Source organism: Phascolarctos cinereus, unplaced genomic scaffold, assembly GCF_003287225.1.
Source record: "Phascolarctos cinereus isolate Bilbo 61053 unplaced genomic scaffold, phaCin_HiC Scaffold_7;HRSCAF=346, whole genome shotgun sequence".
Classification (NCBI taxonomy): Eukaryota; Metazoa; Chordata; class Mammalia; order Diprotodontia; family Phascolarctidae; genus Phascolarctos; species Phascolarctos cinereus.
In genome coordinates this window covers 77,614,791-77,636,446 of record NW_027556180.1, presented here as the reverse complement: position 1 = coordinate 77,636,446, position 21,656 = coordinate 77,614,791, and the positions used below count along the sequence as shown (strand labels likewise).

Sequence of the window (21,656 nt, the reverse complement as noted above, 5' to 3'; positions counted from 1 at the left end):
TCCTTGGTTTAAATTTGAGCAATTAACACATATTAGCAGTATGACCATAGGCAAGTCATCACTTAACCCCTCTGACCCTCAGTTTTATCATCTATAATACAAGGATAATAATGCCTATGGTACTTGCCTTACTGGGTTGTTGTGAAGGTCACATGAGGTGTATCAAATGCCAAGTATTTACAAACCTTAAAGCATTTATTTAAATGTCAATTATTATTGTCATTAATAAACACATTACCATTCATTCATACTAAAACCCCAGAGTTGGACTCAGAAGGCCAGGGTTTGAGTCCATGCTCCTTAACTTACTAGCCATGTATATGACCTTGAACAAGTCACTTAAACTCTAAGTTTCTTGCCTGGAAAATAGGTATGATTGGAAGAATCAAATGCCCTGCTAGAATATAAACATCTTGAGGGCAGGGACTATTTCATTTTCATTTTTGTTATCTATGGTATCTTGCTTAGTGCCGAGTGCTTAAAGAGTGATTATTGATTGATCCATGTGATGAGGCAACCCATATATGACAAAGAGGTAAACAGTGGCTTGCTTAAGGTCACACAGTGAAATAGTATCAGATCCATGGCTATAACTCAGTCACCAGACTCCTTAAACCAGGGTTCCTTCTATTATACCAAGCTGCCCTTTCATGCAGATTGATCTTTTGCCAGATGCAAGCAGAGCCCAGGGGTAAAATTCTTGAAGAACCATAACCAAGTTTTCTTTATGTTTACTCATCTGTACGTATTATGTAAACTATCCTTATGGACAAAAAGTCTTTCAAGGTTTCTTCTTTTGCCTTTTGTCCTGTGAATCAGGAAATCAAAATTGTGTGGTATAAATGGAATGAAAACCTTAAAGATGTTGACAAAGCTCAGAAGTTTGAATCTCGTGTTTGAGCAGACAATATACAGTACGGCCACATTTAAGACACGTTTTTCTAAGGGCAATCCATTGAGCTTTTCTTTCAGAGTGGAAGGCAGTCACCACAGGGGCCCTTTCTTGTTGGAACATTAATTTAGTAGCTGCTATTATTAACGTGGCCGCTTAGCTCCTCCTGGCTGACCACTTCCCATGGAGAAAGAACCAAAGGGGACATTTTGAAAACATGAATGAAAATAAAAGAATGAAGGTTTACATGTTATGAAAATCACAATATCAACAGTATAGGCTCAGCAATGGACTGTGCTTTCTGAGAACCATCCTAACAGAGTATGGGGAGGTTTATCACCCATAGCTGGCCCCCCACTGATGAACTATTTGGCTTTGATATTCCATGAAATAAAAGCAATATACAAAATAGTCCTTAATCTAGTGGTCCCTCTTTCTAATTGTGCACTGATAGTAACATAATGGTGGAGTTTAGGGGTAATGGGTCTTCAGAATGACATTACTTTATATGATCTATAAACATTAACTTAGCTGTTCTTTCCTTATATACAGTTCTTCATGAGAGCAGGTACTGTTTTTATTTTTTATTTATATCATTAACAAGTAGTGCAGCACCTGGCACACAGACAGCAGGTGATTAATTGATTAGCCATAGGTATTTTAAATGTGAGATCCTTGTCCAATGATTGAGTGGTCATACAACTGGAGAAAATGAATTCTCTCAATCTAGACATGTTCTCAGAAAAATGTAGGATTGGAAACAAAAAGGTGGACTTAATCATATGATAAGAATGAAGAGTAACTGATAGACAGCTCACATGTTCCTTTCATATTCACTCAATGTCCAGAGAACCAGAAGAAAACCCTCATGCCATTTGGAGAACCCTCTATTTTGGATTTTTAGGGAAACATGGACAAGAGTTGCATAGAATGATTGGCCATTCATTGAGTTTGATGCATTCTGCAGCACTGAAGGTAGTACACATATCAGTGACATCACAGATCCGCTGGGATAATGGACTATAACAATAAGAATACATGATATTCCTTTATCTCATCCTTTTCCTAACTCTGGCCAACTTTGTCACACTCTCTTTCTCAAACCTGTATATATGATCTCGAACATGTATAGCTATATGGAGTGTGGTAATATGAGGCAGTGCTTTCCAGGTATAGGCAGGGGCATGTGACCAACCCCCATTCCTTTCCATTACTGGCTCATCTGCTTATTGTTTCTCTTTCTAGAGTCTTGTGGACTCTGGAATATTCTGGAATATTCTCAGAAATTACCAAATTTGCTTGGTCCCTGCCATATAGGAAAAATCAGCGACATCTCACTTGTGATGGAAGTTTTCCTATCTTTATTTTGAACCATAGGCTGATTGATAGGTTTAGATGAAATTGTGAATGGCCATGTAATATATTAGTAGTCTTAAGCAATAGAAAAACACGTTCAAATAAAGTAGAGAGAAAGCTGTGATAGAGATTATATACCTCTTTCTCCTTACACAAGACTCCAGATCAGTCTGAAAGGGACATCCAAAGAGACTGAGATGTAAACTCCAGAAAAGCCTAAAAAAAAAAAACATTGCTATTGAAGGGACTTTACTGGTCTATTTTCACAGCTTCCAGTTCAGCCAGGTTTTAGTTTTAGCCATTCTCCTGTCTTGGGACTGTCTTCTCTCCACTAGCTCTACAATCTATGTACTCACTTGCCCACATTTCCCATTTATTTACCTCTCTGTCTACTCTCCCTGGCATCTCAAATTTTTTGAGGAAGGTACTATGAACTTTTCTCAATGCCTGTGAACAGCCTGGCCCAGGGTAGGTAACCTGGGGCCTTGAAGCTAGTGCAACCCTTTAACTAAATCCAATAAAAGGATTTGTTCTGTAAAGTTTGGATTCAAAGGGCTGCACCTGAGGACTTAGAAGGTCACATGTGGCTTCCAGGCCACGGGTTCCCCACCCCTGACCTAATCTAAGGATCCTCTATTATATCACCACAGTAATCATCCCCAAATTTCTGTGATTATAGAGAGGTCTTCCAAAATCTCAGTAAACCGCTGTCTCAGAAATCTGGGGCTATATAGATTTACTAAGACTGCAACAACAGCATACGTTTTCCTAGGATATGATATCATTTTGGAAGATATATCAATTTTAAAAATGTCAAAGGCACTGCAGAGAGAGGAACATGATGAAACCTGAGTTTTAGACACGGTATCCCTAAAACATAACCATCTGCCCAAATATGGACAGGCGGTTCCTGCACAAGAAACGTTTTCTTTTGGGCACACAGATGGGAATGAAATGGCCGCTTAATTAAATGAGATAATCAGTTATCTAAATCATATTTTAGAAGGCCAGTTAGAAGCAGCAGTGTTTTCCATTAACTTATCAGAAACAACCAGAGGCTAAGCCCAGAGTATGATTTGTAGTCAGAATGTTCCCAGTTTCTTTATCTCAATAGTATCCATATTTTTCAGAAGAAGTATTTCCTTTTATACAAAACACTCATTGAAAAATTTGATCAATTGCTCTCTATGATCAGTGTTAACTCTTAGAAACAAGTTTTGGTTAGAAATGTGTAAATTAATGATTAATCAGTATTAACTTTGAATTTAAGTTAAGAAATTAAGGTAAATGAAGGAAAGGGCAACTTCTAAAAACTTGGTAAGCTTGACTCAGATATTTGAATACCTTTTTTGGAAAACATGTGTTTGAATCAATTGAACCAAATCTAGGTACCTGGTTTTCACAAAGGACTAGAGAATTCCAGAAAAATGCTCTGTGTTAAAAATCCTTGGCCCCCCAGTGGGTTAAGTGAAGGGATTAGTCATAACCTTCACAGTTGTTTCATAAAAACTGGATACATATGATGATCAATTGTGAATGACTTAGCTATTCTCAGCAATACAGTGATCCAAGACAATTCTGAAGGGTTTATGATGAAAAAAGCTATCCACCCCCAGAGAAAAAGCTGATGGAGTCTGAATACAGATTGAATCATACTTTTTAAACTTTCTTTATTATTATTCTTTTTTTTCTGGTCTGCATTTTCTTTTGCAAAAGCGCTAATATGGAAATGTTTTGCATGACTGCACATGTTTCAAATTGCTTGCCTTCTCAAGGAGGGGGGGAGGAGAGAGGAAAGGAAGGAGAGAATTTGGAAATCAAAATTTAAAAAAAAGTTAAACAGTTTTGTTTATATGTAATTGAGAAAAGAAAAGAATTAAATGTTTAAAAAAAACCCTTGAATACATATATAATAGTGTGGATTGGAATAGTTGTTTTTGATTACCCAGACATTTAAGCCCCTTAAATTAAAAACAAACAAACAAACAAATAAAAATGAATGAGTTCCTAAACTGAGGTTTACAGATCCCATAAAGGATGTTAATAAATTTCTAGGAATCTATGAACTTGAATGGAAAAAATAATGAATCTTTATTTCATTAAAATTTATTTCCTATGTGTTTTTATGTATTTAAAAACATTTTGAGAAGGGAATCTATATTTTGACCCAGATTTCCAAAAAAGCCCATGACCCCCAGAAGGTTAAGAACCCTTGGCCTAAAGAAATTCCTTTCCTATTAACACTCAAATATCCAAAGCTCTAATTTCACCTATCTCCAGGCTTCTGTCTCTTATTTCCATCTTGTTTAGCTTTATGCTATCTTTCCTAACCAAAGATCCCGCACTTCATTACCTACTCCCTATCTAGTCCCAATTTCAATAGTGTTCTTTGTTTTGCAAAGATTGAAGTTTATGAATTTTAAATATAAATGTATCTAGCTCATTTTAAAATATCTTTCCTCATTACCTATCTTGTTCTTTGCCTGCCTGAAAACGGACAGTGTTCATTAGTGTATTTATCAAGGCAAAACAAGGAGTATTATAAATCAATAGATTTAGAACAGAGATACTGAGGCTGTAAGTTGTCAGAAAAAGTAAACAAGTAAACAAGCCTAAATAAGTAAATACACATACACAGTGTGAGAGAAAGAGAGAAAGAGAGAGATGGAGATGAAAGCATTAAACAAGCTTTCTATCATATAATTCATAAGTCACCAGCCTGCGGTTTTCCTCTTTGCAGAACGATAGTAGCAGTTCAATTACTAGAAATGGCTTTTAGGAAGAAATGTATGTGAAAATAGCAGGTGGCAGACTACCTACAAGACTCAACATTGTGATATAATTGAAAGTTTCTACCACTGATCACAAAGAGACGTAAAATATCTTAAAATTGTAATGTTTGAGGTAGAATACTTTGCCAATACTTTGTCAATAGTTTTCTTTTTCAATTGATCTTATCAAGCTCAGAAACAACAACTACCCAGTTTTCTAAATTATCCAAATTCACTGGATCAAACTTGTGCTTACTTCTGACTGTAACTAAATACAGTTTTAGAAACTTGCGTATCAGAGAAGTTGAGTGACTTGCTTGTGGTCACACAGCTAGTAAATTTCAGAAGTAGGACCTGAAACCAAATATTCCTAAATTTAAATCTAGCACTGAACTCACTATACCACATTGCCTCTCTCACCAAATTATTACTTTGAGAATGAGTGGAGGTGTAGGTTTTTACGCCCTTGCAGTTATGACTAGCAGCATCATCTCTACTCCAATCTGGCTACAGGTCAGCTTTTGCTATCTTCACAGTAACTTTTTCACAGGGTCCTGTGGCCCAAGAATTCATGACCTAGTGGGCAGCCTACTAGTTTTAAGTCATGCGTATGAGTTGGTCCTCAACTGGCAAAATCAGTCTTTCATGGGTGCCCTAAAGAAAGTCTTCCCAGCTTTGGAGGACTGGGCAGAATTTGCACTATTCTGGCATAACCTTTGAGACCCCAGAGTTTTCTTCAGCTACAGGGACCCAAGAGAGGAGGGATGGCTTTGTGGAACAAATTGATGTGCACCTCCTCTGCATTCCAAAGAATGTTGTCTCTGTCTCTCTTACAACACTTATCATGGGTCACATTGTATTGTAGCTTTTTGTGCATGCCCTTTCTTCCCTAGTGGAAGATAAGATCCATCTTGCTTCTTTTATACCTCAGAGTCTACATGCCATTCAGTAGGTGGCTTTCTCTCTCTCTCCCTACCTCCATATATATATATATATATGCACACACACATACAAATATATAGACATATATACATATGCAAACACATATACACATATTATATGTAACATATATATACATATAATAAATATGTGTTGAATGAATTAATAGCATTGTCATCATCACCTGCATATTGAATTTCCCCTGGCTTCTTCATGAGAGAGTAGGGAGAGAATGGGTAGAGAAAGAATAAAACTATAGCCCCAAAATTCTCAAAATAGTAATTTGGCATTAGAGAGAGTATGTGGTATAGTAGGCACAGTGCTGGGTTTCCTAGTTAGGAAAAAGTGGGTTCAAATCCTGCTTATGAAATTTCCTACCTGGCTTAAAATGGACAAGTCACTCAACTAACCTCTCTGGGTCTCTGACAAGTATGGAAGACTACATTTAGTCATAGTCATTATCTGTTTAATTTGAGGAATTTAGAAGACTAGGTTCACAGAAAAGATTATTTTAAAATAATCCCTTTGTTTTACATGTTGCACAGGTTCCATTTGTATTTGAAAATGTTTGCCCCATTCCAGTTTGTCAAAGTAAATACAGTACAGAGCAAAACAAGACCAAAAAAAAAAAGCTTCTGTGGAACTTTGCTGACAATCTTGTCATGATCCTGTGGGGATTTTTAGAATCCTGGTTTATCTGTTTACCACTTCAGTCAAGTAGCTTCAAGGACAGCTATACTCACATATCAGACTGGAAAGACCAGTTAGTGCTGGAAGCACTTACATTCGTCAGTGCAGTTTTCTAGAATCTGAAGGGAAATACTTTTTGTTCATCCTTGTAAAAGAAGGAATTTTTTTTCTTCTGTTTCTTTTTTTTTTATTGTTTTAATCTTGAAATTTGCTTCTGACATTTCTGCAATGAGACAGACCAGACTGGGAGGAAAAATCAGGCTCTTGTCTCTCTAATTGCTTCTTGCTCTAAATACTTCCTTTCCTCATGTGACCTAATAAAAAGTCCCAGGAGGGGATGTTTTTAGAATTGCAAATTTACTTTCTCACACAGATCTGCTAACTTTCTGAGCAAGTAGAGGCACTGAGGAAATACAGAGCAAATAGGTAAACACAGCCCACTGGAAATTTCATAAGCATAGGGTTGGAGTTCAAGAACTGAGTCCAAACCAACAAAGCAAATGTGCTCAGCTGATGATTTTCCTTTACACTCAGTCTTGGTACTATCAAATAACTCCAGGAGGCAACAGCTTAGGCAGCCGCTTCCATGCTCACTCATAGAACCAACTCTGATGAATTAATTCACTGAGTAACTAATGTTGATTCTTTTTTGTAGTTCAACTGAAAGATGGAATGCCATTCCCAATAATAGTTCAGCAGCTGATCTCTTTAAAACCCCTTGTATGACTTAAGGAACAGAGTTTTCAATTCAAGTCTGACATATTTAGCTGTAGAGTATTGGTGACTTAAAAGTATAATGTCTTCATTTTCCTCTTAAATGGAAAGAAGCCTATTAATTAAAAAGCTTTTTTATGCCTTTTACAATCAGCTTAGCATAAGGTGAGAATTTTGAGAGATTAAAAGTGAGAATTCTTTCTGGTTCTTCAACTTTCACAAATCAGCATGGAGCAATGAATCTCAGATTTCAGTGGAGGGGGAAAAAAAGGCAAAGACATCAGTTACATAGCAACCAAAATGCTTTAATAAAATTTTTATCATTGCTAGTATAGGAGGTTGTCTGCACTAATGAACATGCCACAAAGGGTCTGTTTTCCTTTTCAGCCAGACTCCCTGGGGGCATTTTTGTTAACGAAAGTGAAATTATCTGGGAGTCTGCTACCTGCCAACTTCCAGGTCCGGTCTCTGGGAGTTGTTGAGTGACTGCAATTAGGTTATGGAGTAGATTGTAGTAAAAGGACTTTCATTTAGCTTCATTCATGTTAAAAATTGAACCTTACTAGGATGAAGTTGAATGTGAGCTCTTTATTTAATGATTAAAAGCAAATTTAATTAGCAGTCTGCTAAGTAGCTTCTAAAGATGACCTTTTATGTGGACATTTTATCTGGCTTACACACATATGAACAAACAAATAAATTCTATACCACTAGGCTTATAGCATATAAGTACTTTCCTGCAATAGACATATTTCCCTTCTCTAAAGCATATTTCTAAGAAATCAGAGAAAGAGAAACAGAACCAGTTTTCTCCTTGTAACTTGATTTTCATTAGGGGCAAATCAAATTTCTTTTAGTTATCTGTTACCCAAATATTCAGATGGATCTGTGATCTCATACGTATGCGAAATACCTCCAGTGATGCAGATGGCCACCCATCCTTGCCTGCTAATTTTATGAGAATCTTATCTGGGAACCCCTAAAAGTTCAGACAAGAAAGATCTAGCCAACATGGTGGAGGACTTTGTCTTTTCTCCTGACTTCCTGAGGGTGCCATGGAACCCCCAGCTGTCTACCTGTCATTCTTCACTCTCACCATATGGACAGCCTATCATCTCTTTCTGTCATATAACCCTCTGATGGTATCTTTTACTCCTGTTCTTCACTTTTTTATGTGTTGTATTCCAATACAAGCTATTATGTTACAACAAGATGGCAGCCTACTCCTATCCACCCTGTGCCTTTTCGTAGTCCTGTGGAATACTGCAATACTCCAAGTTTGGCCACCATTAAAATTTTAATCATTTTGGGTAGAAACTTTTCTAGAAGGTATTGCACACTTCTCTGCCTTGATGACATTGGTAATTATTATTAACATTAACCACTGTACTACGATAATATACAGTGTTACACTAAAGGATGAACTGAAGCATATAAGAACTGTCTTTAGGCAAACTGGCAGCTTATAATTATATTCCCTTTTGCAAATAAGCAATACCTGAGATTATTAAGTAGGGTGTAATACAACAGAGCTAGGTAGTACCCTTAGTGAATATCTAGGAACATGAATTTCACTTCAAAATTGTCCTTTCTATCATCTCATTTGAATCCTCCTAAATTTATCTCTAGTTCGAATTAGTGGAAAGGCTGAAAATTTTATTTATGTATTACTGCATTGCTTTTAGTTACAGTTCATATAGTAATTGATATAATGGCTCATAATATCAAATGGTTGATGTTCTGCCTGACCTGCTTTAATGAGTAAATTTTAAAAAAATAGCTAGCATTTAGATAACACTCAAAGGTCTGCAAATCACTTCACAAACATAATTTCATTTTATCCTAACAACTCTCCTTACTCTTTGTGACCATATTAACTTCTGTGGGTTTAGTTATTATCTCTATATGGCAGACTGTGAGATCTATATATCCTCCTAACCTTAGGATAAAACATTATCTCCTCAGTTTGCCGCCTAATGCACTTGAACAATCTGACACTAGCCTTCCTTTTCCAATTTTTAGACACTAGCCTACTCCATAATTCTGAGGCTCTTTACATATGGCTTCCATTTGCTATCTCCATGCCTTTAATGTATTGTCTCCCACCTTTGCATCCTAGAAATCTCAGCATCCTTCGAAGTTCAGCCCAAGTGCCATCTCCTATGTAAATCTTTTCCTAATTACTCCAGTCACTGGTTCCTCCTATTTAAAGGTAAAGATAAATTCTCTTTATTTACTTTGCTTGTATATATTTTGTTTTTACTTATATATCTTTTCCTCTGATAGACAGCAAGCACTTCAAGGTTTTGTCTTCATATACCCAACACCTAGCACAGTGCCTGACACATAGTAGGTACTAAAATATTTGTTGATTATTTGATGTAAGAACAAAAGGCAGCAAGAAAATACATTTGAAATAGTTCTGCCATTTAAGAGCAAGTAACATGGCCTCTACCTTAGTTTCCTCAGCTGTAAAATGATGGTCATAACAGCACCTACTTCTAAGAGTTGTGAGAACCAAGTAAAATAATATCTGTAAGGTGCTTAGCAGAGTTTCTGTCACATGCTAATCCTTTAATAAAAACTTGTCCCGTTTCTTCTTCCCTAAAGGATTAGTATCATTTTGAATGTAATTCCTAAAAGAATATTAAAGCTAAACAGCTAAAACCCAGTACAGCAAGCATACAATTTCTATTAACTAATAAAACAATCATGGCCATTTCAATGTCTTCATTCTTTCAATCACTCACCATTTATTACACATTTAGATACTAAGGTAAATAAGACATAGACCCTGCCCTACAGCACTTTGAAATTTAGCAAGGTCCTGGGGGGGAAAGGAATATGACACACAAAAATGCAAAGTGCTACCCCCAAACTAGAGTACAAAACAGAGCGTCAGAGAGGGAGTAGCATTGTTTGAGATAAAAGGAAATTGATGAGTAAATCACATCTTTCTCAACATCACCTTCCTTCATTATATTCTTTTGCATTTTTTAAACTTTCAACTAAGAAGAATATAAACTATAAGAGTATTTTTAATTCAAAGACTGGAAAACCATGAAAGTTAATTAAGAAGGCTAATGTAGAACTATAAAGTTAATGATTTGACTCATTCTGTAGCAAAGCTGGGAAGAGGATAAAGTAGATATGCAAAGCCATTATGCAAGTCTAGAAATAACTTTACTATTTAGATTAATTTAGCTTGTCCAGACCTGTGCTTTTACTCCTTCTATCAATATAGTCTATATTCTTAAAAAGTTGCATATTTAAATACTTAGAAGAAATTATCATTCCAAATCATATCTAGACTATAGTGGAACTCTTTCCTAGAAATCCACGATAATTATTACATGTCACATTTAGATAATGAAGACCTTTACCTGCATGGGCTGAGTTCCATGGGATATGAATTTCATGTGAAAACCAAATATAGTAACTAGGAAAATTTTTCAGACAGAACTTCCTAGTCAGCAATGGAATGAACAAAATGTATTCAAGAGCTTATAAAGGATTATTTAAGAAGTTGAGGTAAAATGGGGAATTAGCCAAAATTAGATAGATAATTACCTCAACCTTTTGCTTTGGTTAAGTTTGCATTCTGCTCAAAAGCAAGGGGCATACTTTGTGCTGAATCCTCACTACAGAAATCAAAGTGGTTTTCAGAAGCACTATATGCCAATGGCAGTTGATGGTTTTTCTTAGTTATTAACATGAACTTTGTAAATAGAATGTTAAATGCAATACATTGAAAATTCAGTGATTTCATTCACAGAAATACAATATCTACCTCTGCAAATTAGAATCAGAGTCTCAGAGTTAGAGAATACCTCAGTGGCCATCGAATCCAATAATTATCTGAATAAGATTACCTCTTGCAATATATTACACTCAACAGATAGTTGTCCAATCTTTGCTTAAAGAACACCAATGAGAAGGAACTCGCTACTTCTGGATGTAGCCTATTTTGGACAGCTCTATCTAATCCTCCTTTGAACAAGTATTCATTAAACACCTACTATGCACCAAGTACTCTGAGAGATGCTGGGACTATGGAGATAAAAACAAAAGCAGTTTGCTCTCAAGATCATGTTTTAATGGGAAGAAATTTTGTAAATAAAATTATAAAATCTAACTACAAAGTAATGAGGGAGGGGAGTAGTATTGAGTGAAGACCCTGCAATTAGGGGAAATCAGACAAAGCCTCATGTAGAAAGAGGCACTTGAGCTGAGACTTGAAATAAGCTAAGGAGCTTAAGAGTAGAGACTAGGAGGGAATGCATTCCAGACATGGGGCAAAACCAGTGATTAGAACATTTTTCCTTACATTAAGTCTAAATTTTCTTCTTTGCCCCTACTCCTGGATTTTAAAGCCAAACAGAACAAGTAAGCCCCCTCTTGCACATAACAGCCTTTCAAATACTCAAAGACAGTTATCATGCCCAACCCTTATCTTCTCTGAGCTAAGTATTCTTATCCTTTAACTGACCCTCATATATTTTTGTTGTTGGATTTTTTGTTGATTTGTCTGAGTACCCATTATGACCAAAGCACCAGTTTAGCTAGGTGCATTGGAGGATAAGATGATGTTGTTTATACTCACAAAATACAGGGTATTTTTAAAGAACTATCATTTTTTCTGCAGTAACCATTCCCTGTTATTAAATCTTGCAAAAGATGTTAGTTGAGATGCCATTTAGTTTTTCAAATCATTAAGTCAGTAAGCTTTGGATTGGGTTTTTCCTCTATTATTCAATTGAGAGTGATCAAGCATAAGAGAGTATTACTCTTTTCTTTTGTGTCTTTAAAAAAATCCCATTGTTTGAAATCTGAAAAATCTCCAGGTGCTTTTGTTTATTTTGAATGTTAATACAAGGCATTATTAGTTTTCCACCCTTCCTGGATGATTATCAAATGCCAGTTTTTAAAGAATATAAATATGAAGAGATTTAGCCCTGCCACTCTAGAAGACATTAAAGCCACTAAATCTCAATTCATCCCTGACATTTTTCAGGTTTTCTACTTAAAGAGTGGAAAATTATTACCTAAAACAGGCCAGAAGAAAATTAAATGAATATGAGATACATACATTTTATCTGGAATCCTAAAGTGCTAGAAGTATAAGGGAACTTAGAGATCATCAAATCCGATCCTCTCATTTTACAGAGAGGAAACTGAGGTCCAAATCAGTGAAATGACTTTCAGGGTCATAGGGCTAGGCAATGGTTGAGTTGAGATTAGAATTGAAAACTTTGGGATTCCTCTTTCCCTTTCTCACATATCACACTGTCTTGAGAGAATGCATTTGGCCCAAGTAGTCAAAATTATTTTTAGGCAAAAATGTAACAATACATTATACTTCAGCATCTTACAGCCAGTTATGTCAGTACCTGAATCTAAATCATAAAACAAACCATATGTCAAATTGTATTTCAGGAAACTTCAAGGGACTGTCCTAATCCTTTTGCCATGTTATAAATGTATTGTATAAAATACTGCTTGAAATAAATGAGCCATCATTTGGGGCTTGGAAAGATTTTAGATACAGAGATTTTCATTCTAATCTTATTAGATTATACTTCAATCTGAGCATAAACCAGGGTAAGTAGTATTATGTGAACTGGACTGGATGGCCTCTGTGATTATTTTTGTGACCTCATTTTTGTGGAGGGGAAAACAGATAATTAGTGAGATGCAACCTATGCAACCTATTTACATAGATTATTGCTAATTGTCTGAAGGGCACCATTTTATAGGAAATAGGGTACTAGGTTTGGAGTCAAGAAAACTTGGGTTCAAACCTAGCATTTGGAACTTATTAACACTATGACCCTGAACAAGTCACATAAACTTTATGTTACTTCAGGTGACTCTTGAAACTTTAATCATAGGATCATATGTAGATTTAGATCTGGAAAGCACACTAAAGGATCTCTAGTCAAACTACCCATCACTTTACAGGTCAGAAAACCAAGGCCCAGAGAAGTGACTTGCCCAAGGTAACAATGTTAACAACCAGAATTAAGATCTTGTAAAGTTCTTCATAGGATTTCTTTCATTCTTTCCTATAGGTTTTTGCCATATAACCTATAAGTACCATATTTTTAATATGTTGATCATAATCAATTCAAGATAAAATGACCAAATGTCCCATGAAATGATGTATCTTATTGCCTTTGAATGCACAGTGAAATCAATTGCTTTGCTTGCCTTTCCAAGGTGAGTAGGTAAGATGTGTTTCTCTTTAATTCTAACTTTCTTTTGTCTTCTGGTCTCATCACAAGAATTTTTAATATGTCGATTCATTGGTTATTGGACAAAGATTTCTCGAAGTACCAATAATTAATATTTATATACAGTCTAAAAACAGTGATACTTAGTATCCTCTGCCCCTCTCTCTACCATTTCCCCAAAAGTCACAGTTACTTACGTAGTCAGTCACAGCGGTCATTATCTCTGTTGGCAGAAGGAATACCATACACTGTCAGATCCACTGAGTATCTTTAAATGAAGTGAAGTAGCATATATGTTAGGAAATACAGAAACTATCTTTTAAGATAGTGAGCATCTGCAGAACAGGAAGTCTTTGTCATGAATATAGTAATGCTATTTCAGGTTAGTAGAGTCACTTCATAAAGTTGCTGGGAGGAAAGTGCTTTGTAACCAATAGATTCCAATAGAATAGAATTATGAACTATGGCCATGTGGAATTTCTATCCTGGAGAGCTGATATCATGGAAGACACTTCTTACCATATAATTTACCCTCATAAAATTGCAATGATTCTTTTAACCTTGAATGCAGATCTGTTGGCTTGGGGCTGACTTATTCATGTATTTATTCATTTAACAAAGATTAATTAAATACCTGATATATGTCAGAAGTGATAATAGGGAAGTAAAATACATAAACAAAAACATAATCTCTGCCCTACTCAGCTTACAGTCCAGTAGGAAAAATACTATAGGCACATACATACATACATATATACATATACATATATAATACAAAAGAGAACTTAACTATAAGCAAGAATATAAATAAAGTGAAAAGGAGTAAAGTTTGCTATTGACTTAATATGGAGACAATAGGGAAAGCTTCTTAGAGGAAATGGTATTTGATCTGGACTTTGCAGGATAGATATGATTTTATCTCGTAAAGACTAAAGACAAAAGAGCTGAGGAGAACTTTCTGTGGAGACTATTGCACACATAGGGAAGAGTTTGAGGAACAGCACAGGGCTCTATCACAGCTCCACCATCGTTGAACCAGGAAGAAAATGAAGAACCCAGGTTAAACAAAACTGACTATTCCCTCTCCTTAGATCAGAGTTTTTTTTTGGGGGGGGGTTTGTTTGGTTTGGTTTGGTTTATTTTTTTGTGTTACAGTGCCCATTTACAGTCAGTGAAGCCTATGGACCCCTTCTCAGGATAGTGTTTCTAAATGCATAAAATAAAACACATAGGATTACAAAGGAATAAATTATATTAAAACATATTTATCAAAACATGTATTTTTAAATTTAAATTTTTTTAAATTAATGGGATAATAGAAGCAATTCTATAGCATAACATAATAAAAAAGATGATCACACATGAAACCTCTCATCTATTATTTACAACTTGTTATTCCTTTAAATATATAATAAAGTTCTCATGTAAATTTTTTTTTCCTTTTTTTTTCTCCCCCCCAACTTTAGATATAGCTACCATTATAGGTATATATATGGAAAATTATTCTATACATACTTCTGTTTACCGGTTCTTTCTCTAGATGGAGATAGTGTCTTTCTTCATATATCCTTTATAATTAACACACATTTAAAGAAATAAGTTCATAGACTACCATGTTAAAAAAAAACTCCTGTCTTAGAACACCACTGATTAGAGAAAGCTATCAAGACTGGTAACACATAGCATATTCTTAGCTCAGTTTTCAATAAGGGGGCATAATGCAAACAACAGTGATAGAAAAATGAGATGGAGGAGAGGTTAGAATCCTTCTTGAGGTAATTCAGAATTCGTGAAAAAACAAACCTTCCCTCCTTCCTCATTCTGCCCTAGCCCTATTTTTATTATATATCTTACTTGTCTCTCCCCTCAAGCATGAATGCATCTTGAATTTAAAAACACATTTGAAAATAACATTCAGGATTCAGAATATCTAACTTTATACACAACTTTTAAGGAACAACAAACATATTCACTCTCTATATAGGGAGCTCCTCATATCCCCCCAATTTTTGAGTTCCCATTTTCTCATTTCTTAAAGAAATGGAGAAGAAATACAGTCACTCCTAGATGTAATTACATAGTGCGAATACCTTGGGGGTGATTCTCCACCTTGGGATTTACTAGCTGTCTCATTGCTTCAGAGATCAAGATGTAAACGTCTGCCTCCTATTAGCATGCTACCATGTGTGAGACAGTCATTCGAGCTAAATTAACAAGCTGAAAAGGAAAAATGTGTGACTACACATCAATGCTGCTGTGTTATTTTCAGATGCTGTGCAGTGGAGTCTAGCTAGCGATTTTCTGTTCCATTTCAGTTCATCATGGGTGCATCGTGGTATGTTAATCCTATAGAATGACTTCAATTTCCTAGAACCATCTTCTCCCTGCTGCATTGGTGTATATTGGCAAGCTCTGACAAGGAAAGAGCCAGATTTTATATTTTTTGTGTCATCTATAATGACTAGAACATGGTTGCTAAATAAGCATGTATTAAACGGATGAATGCATGCAGGTAGAAACCATCTTTTTTTTCTATCAAAAGAGAGGCAGTGTTGCATGGTAGATAGAATGCTGGACTTGGAGTTAGGAAGACCTAAATTTAAACATACCACCTCTACCACTTCAGCATTGTATGACCATGCCCAACATCTCTGAGCCTCTGTTTATCTATATGGAAAAAAAGTTACAATATTGCATCTCATATCTCCTTCATAGGATTCTTGGGAAGCTTGAATAAGACTGTACTGCAGAAAAGAATTTTGCAAACAATAAAGAGCTATTTAAATGTCAGTTGCTCATATCATTTATTTGTGCAATTAAACTACAGTGTGCTTTAAATCAGTGGTTCCCAAAGTTTTTTGTTCTGTGAACACCTTTCAACAACAAAAATGTATTCTGAACCTGAGTAATTTAATAGACTACTCATAATGTTCTGCAATTACTTTAGTGCTTAAGGTGCCATTAATTTTTTTTTCAGCTGGAACCCCTTTGAACCACATTTGCAAATTCCCAAAGAGGACTCAAACCGCTAGAGAGGGACTACTGTGTTGGCTTAAACTTTCCTTTTTGTATTTTACAGGATCTTGTAACTAGAAGGGAAATGCAGAAGTAACTTAGTTCAACCCCACTGGAATTTGTACTCCAACGGTCATTTGTCTTGTCTTTAAAACCACTGATGAGACTTTCATTCCATCTCCTCCCATCCCCTCAGTCCTTCTGCAAGTCAGGAGGGCAGACAGGCACAAATGGAAAGTGCCCTGGATTTAACCATCAGTCTTTAATCTTGGCTCTGCTATATACTACCTGTGTGACCTAGCCCTAGTCACTTGACCTCTCTAGGTCTTAGTTTCCTTATCTATAAATAAGGAGGTTGGACCAGACCATCTTGAAAGTCTTTTCAAGCTCTGATCCTTTGATCCTTTCTTTGGGCAGGTCTAGTGGCATTGATTTGAAGTCTGCCTGCTAAGTAACTCCTACCCACCTGCTTATGAAGGTATCAGCGGACAGAAGTGTAAAAGCTGTACTTCTCCTTAATTTCAATTTTTGAAAGAAATAGAAGAAAGCTTCTGAAAGTTAAGAACCAAGACAAAGTGTTATCAACATCTATTAAGCACCTGTTCTGTCCTAGGTGCAGGGATAAATGCTGAGGATACAAAAAGAGACAAAAGACAGTCCCTGACCTCAAAAAGCTTACAATCTAACGGAGAGAGTATCCAGGAAGAGGTAGTCAAAAGCACCAGAAAGTCCAAGAAGGATGAGAACTGAGAAAAGACATTGGAGTCATAGACTTGGCAGTTACAAGATCATTTGTAATTTTGGAGAGAGTAATTTCAGATGAATTGTGAGAATGAAAGCTACACTGCAGAGAGTTAAGGAGAGAGGAGAGGAGGTAGAAGGAGAGTATATAAACAGCTTTTTTCACTAGAAATTTGCTGAGAAAGGAAAGTAAACATGATGATAACTTGAGGGGATGCTAAAGTCAAGGACTGAATATTTTGTTATCTAGTACATGGCTGTTCGACATACAGCCCACAGGCTGCATGCCACCCACAACTCTCCTGAGTATTGCCCCAGATTAACATATAGTTGAGAAAAACAACAAAATAAAATACAGTAAAATGTATATAAGAATATAATTAAAAACTAAGTCAATATGCAGCTCACAGAGATCCTTATGTATTTAGTTTAGCAGCCTCTATTTCTATTTGAGTTTAACATCATTGACTAGCAGACCCTTCTTTCTGTCATTGACTTCCATGGAAATAAACTGAAAGACAGTGTAGGATGGTGGGCCAGGGGGCATAAGTCCTTCTAATTCCAGTTCTGTTGCTTACTACTGAATGATCTTCCTAAGCTTCATTTGCCTTATTTGTTATTAAGGCAGTAGAAATAGATGACCTCTAGCCTTTGAGTTCATGCAAAGAAAGATTATCAATAGTGTTGAGTCTTCTCCCCTTGTATTCTAAAGTTACAATCTGTTTTTGGCTGGGTAAGATTTTTTTTTTAACAAAAACTTCCATAATCTCCCAAAGACTCACTCAGTGCTCACTTGAGGAATTTTTTTTTGGGGGGGAATACATTTATTTTCTAGGTTATCATTTAATTACTATTATTATTTCTAGGCTATTTTTTAATGACTTTCTTTTCTTTTCCCAATAAACATTGTGGAAGCTAAAGAAGTAGAAGAGTAGTCTATTGTTCTCATGAGAATTGTAGAGAAAAAACTACAGCAAAATCTCCACAAACAATGCACTTAATCAAATGCTAACCTATGTGGCACAGAGCTACAATGACCACCCACTTTAAGAGAAAAGGAAAGAAATCAATAATCGAGTAGTTTTGGAAGACTTAATGGAAGAGGTAAGACTAGCTGAGCTATATTGAATGGATAGTATTTGGACAGATGATGGGGGAAAGCAGAGGGCATTTCAGAGAGGTAAACAACATAAGGAAGACAAGACAATAAGTTAAAGAAGCCAGTCTGTCTAGGGTAGTGGGTAGAGAGGAGTTATGCCTTATCCAGGGCACAAAAAGCAGGCTTCCTCTATTGGGCAAATAACCTAAGAGGAACAGGCAGGGGAAGTCCTCCCAAGCCCTATCCTTGATAGCATTTTCTCTGTGAGCCTCTTACTCTCCACTAAGGGTGAAGAAAGAAAGTTGGAAATATACAGCTGGCATTTAGCTTTCCAGTTGAACGGGCTCATAACTGTGTGAATTTTCTTTGGATTTCCAGGGTTATCAAACTGTTTTTCCTATTGAATGTTTAAGAGTAAATCTAGTCTGTAATGGGAAACTACAGGATGAAGTTTTGGACTTTCAGTAGCTGTCAATTTACATTCAAGTTTCCAACAAGACATTTCACAAATAGAGGAATCTACTATGGAATGTGGAAATGGCCTTAAACATCTTTCCTTTCTAATAAAATAAATAAAACCATTCATGCTCAAGAAAAGCCAACTCAGTATTTTCCAAGTCTACGGGCAATCAGTATTTCCCAGAGCAAAGACAGTCTTAGTTTGTGGGGTAGCAAAGAAGGATTAGAATGCAATGTTTCCTGCCTTCCCTCTTCCCCTAACCTCTGAGTAAAATAGATGCTGGGTAAATTAAAGGGGTGGGACTGAGCAGATCTGAAAGTAGACTGGCTGCCTACTGTATTAGGGAAAAAACAGAGGACTATTAGAAAGGTTATTAGAAGGAGATTAAACAACTACTTGAAGCTGATGGAGCTACTGCATTCACTGGTTTCTGCTGTACTTATTCCTTAGTTCTTTTCACTAAAAGCCCCTCCCCAAGCTAATTCAAATGCTAATGTTTGGCCATCTGCTTTTTTAGCTGGGGCATGCTGATAGGTCACATGACCCCAATTATTATAATTATAGGCTTTTGGGGACCAGTCATTATATTGCTCCCATAGTAAGCATCTGTCTGTGATAAATAGATGAGAAGTTCTAGGGTGGTTTTTTAAAAAAAGTTATTTTCTATATGTCATTTACAAAGCACAATGAAGCTTAGTTTCTTAATAAATGTATATGTGTGGACATAGAAGCCTATGAATTTGGGTAAGAGAACTCCATTTTCCAGATAGTTCGCTTTTTTCTTTTTTTAAAAACTACATTGAAGTGATGGAGAAAGCATCTTTTGAAAAGTACCCACAAATGAATTATTATTAAACAGCCTGTAGTGGTGTGACAGTGACCAAAAGACTTTCTCACGTAAGCAATCTCAATCCTCTACATACAGAGAGCAGAAAGAAAAGAGGGGAAATTACACAATGATTACAGATTTTTAGCAGAATGTTTAGTGATATTAATAACAGTAGTGATATTAATAACAAAATGGAGGTATACAGTTAACATTTATGATCTTGTCTTTATTTGATAGAAATAAATACCAAGTAGTTGCTGCCTGCCTTTCTCTTAATAAGTTCATTGTGCCTAGTTGGGAAAAAGATTCATTTATTTTCACAGGATAATCTTGTAGTGCTAGATTCCTTTCCCAAGTCTTTGTCTCTTAGTCTCGTTAGAAGTGAGAGTGGACTCATTGCTTTAAATTCATATATATATATATATATACACATACATATATATATACATATATATACACACACATAATATATATACACATATACATATACATGCATATATGTATAGATACACATATATACACGTATATGTGTATATATAGACACATACACACATACATACACATCTATAAATAAAAGTCACTGTATATAATATATGCAATATATTATATAATAATGTAGTATGTATTAATTATACTCTAATATAAATTATATATTGCATATAATATATAATAGTTACAATGATATGTACATTATATATAATGTGTGTATATAATCACATACATATTCCAATAAAACATCTAAAAAAATAGATATCTTCTTAGAACACATATCCATTCCAGACCAGATAAAAATGATTCTTACAGAGTTGTGTACTCATTGCACAGTGAGCGTCTTATTTTTTTGAGAGCAGCTAATAACTATGGATGAATGAATTACAAAGTAATATATACAATATACTACAAAGTAATATGTACAATATACTACAAAGTAATATGTATAATATGTTACAATGTATTATATACAATATACAAAGTAATATAGTATCTAGATTTCCTTAGTCAGTCACTCATGATCTGGAGCCTAATATTTGTTAGTTGAGCCTTTAAAGTTCATGTTTTGTTTGTACCTATGGCAGGCTTACTTGTTCCACTGGTGTCGTTTCTAAAATACTTAATACTTTGTAGGTCAGGAACAGGGTGTCAGATCGATTTGACAGCATCTCCCCTCATCCCTCTCCCTTGTCATCAGAGACTATCAGTCTTTCTGTCTGTTGCTTATTACCCTTTTATTCTCCTGTCCACAAAAGAACCAGTACTGGGGATCAGCCCCAGCTCCAGCTGGAGGGGAGGATAACAATCTATCCTTTTCTAGGTTCACTGGGAGGGAAGAGCAGGGAGTCTTCCCCATGTTTGTGGTGTTATCAGCTGGGACCCTGTGCCTTTTAAAGATAACATCAGAATCACATTCATGAGCCAGCTGTTCTCTCTACCCCTTGAAAATGGGACTTTCAAAGAGGCCTCTTAAATGTAAGCCTCAGATAGATATTCCTTGGCTGGAGGAAATCAGTTTTGTGCAGTAAACTGTCTAATTCAAATTAGAATTAGAATTGAATCTTCATGGAAGTAGGACTTCATTGGGGTTATGCTGCCCTGCATTTTAAATACAGCACCTTATTGCCTTGGCCAACTCTTTAATTTTTCAGGCAGTCCATTAATAGAACTTGGTGAAAGAGAATAGTGTGTAGACTGTTACTTGCTAGCTTCCCAGTAGAAATTATGGGCACCATCTGCCTGACCAGGAACCTTCCTTGTATGCTGCTCACCAAGAGGGGCCTCAGATGTGACAACAGAGGTGAGGAATGTCTGAAGAAAATGAAGGCTAAAAGAGTAACACAAACAGCTTGGAGATAATTTGAACAGAATATCTCAGCCCTAACTATGGAGGCAGGGCAGAGGTCAGGGAACATTATAAACAAG

The 21,656-nt window shown here is 35.9% G+C and overlaps 1 protein-coding gene across 14 annotated transcripts in view; it reads left to right on the top strand.

Annotated features, from left to right (window-relative positions):
* The window catches only part of MAP2 (microtubule associated protein 2), a 372,733-nt gene that overhangs the window by 92,595 nt on the left and 258,482 nt on the right, over positions 1-21,656 (top strand). For 13 of the 14 annotated variants that reach the window (XM_021008691.2, XM_078147429.1, XM_021008702.2 and 10 more), the window contains exon 3: positions 9,482-9,574. The exons of the other annotated variant lie outside the window; for it this stretch is intronic. The gene's annotated coding sequence lies outside the window, so the exon portion shown is untranslated. The remainder of the gene's footprint in view (positions 1-9,481; positions 9,575-21,656) is intronic. 14 annotated transcript variants of the gene reach the window in all.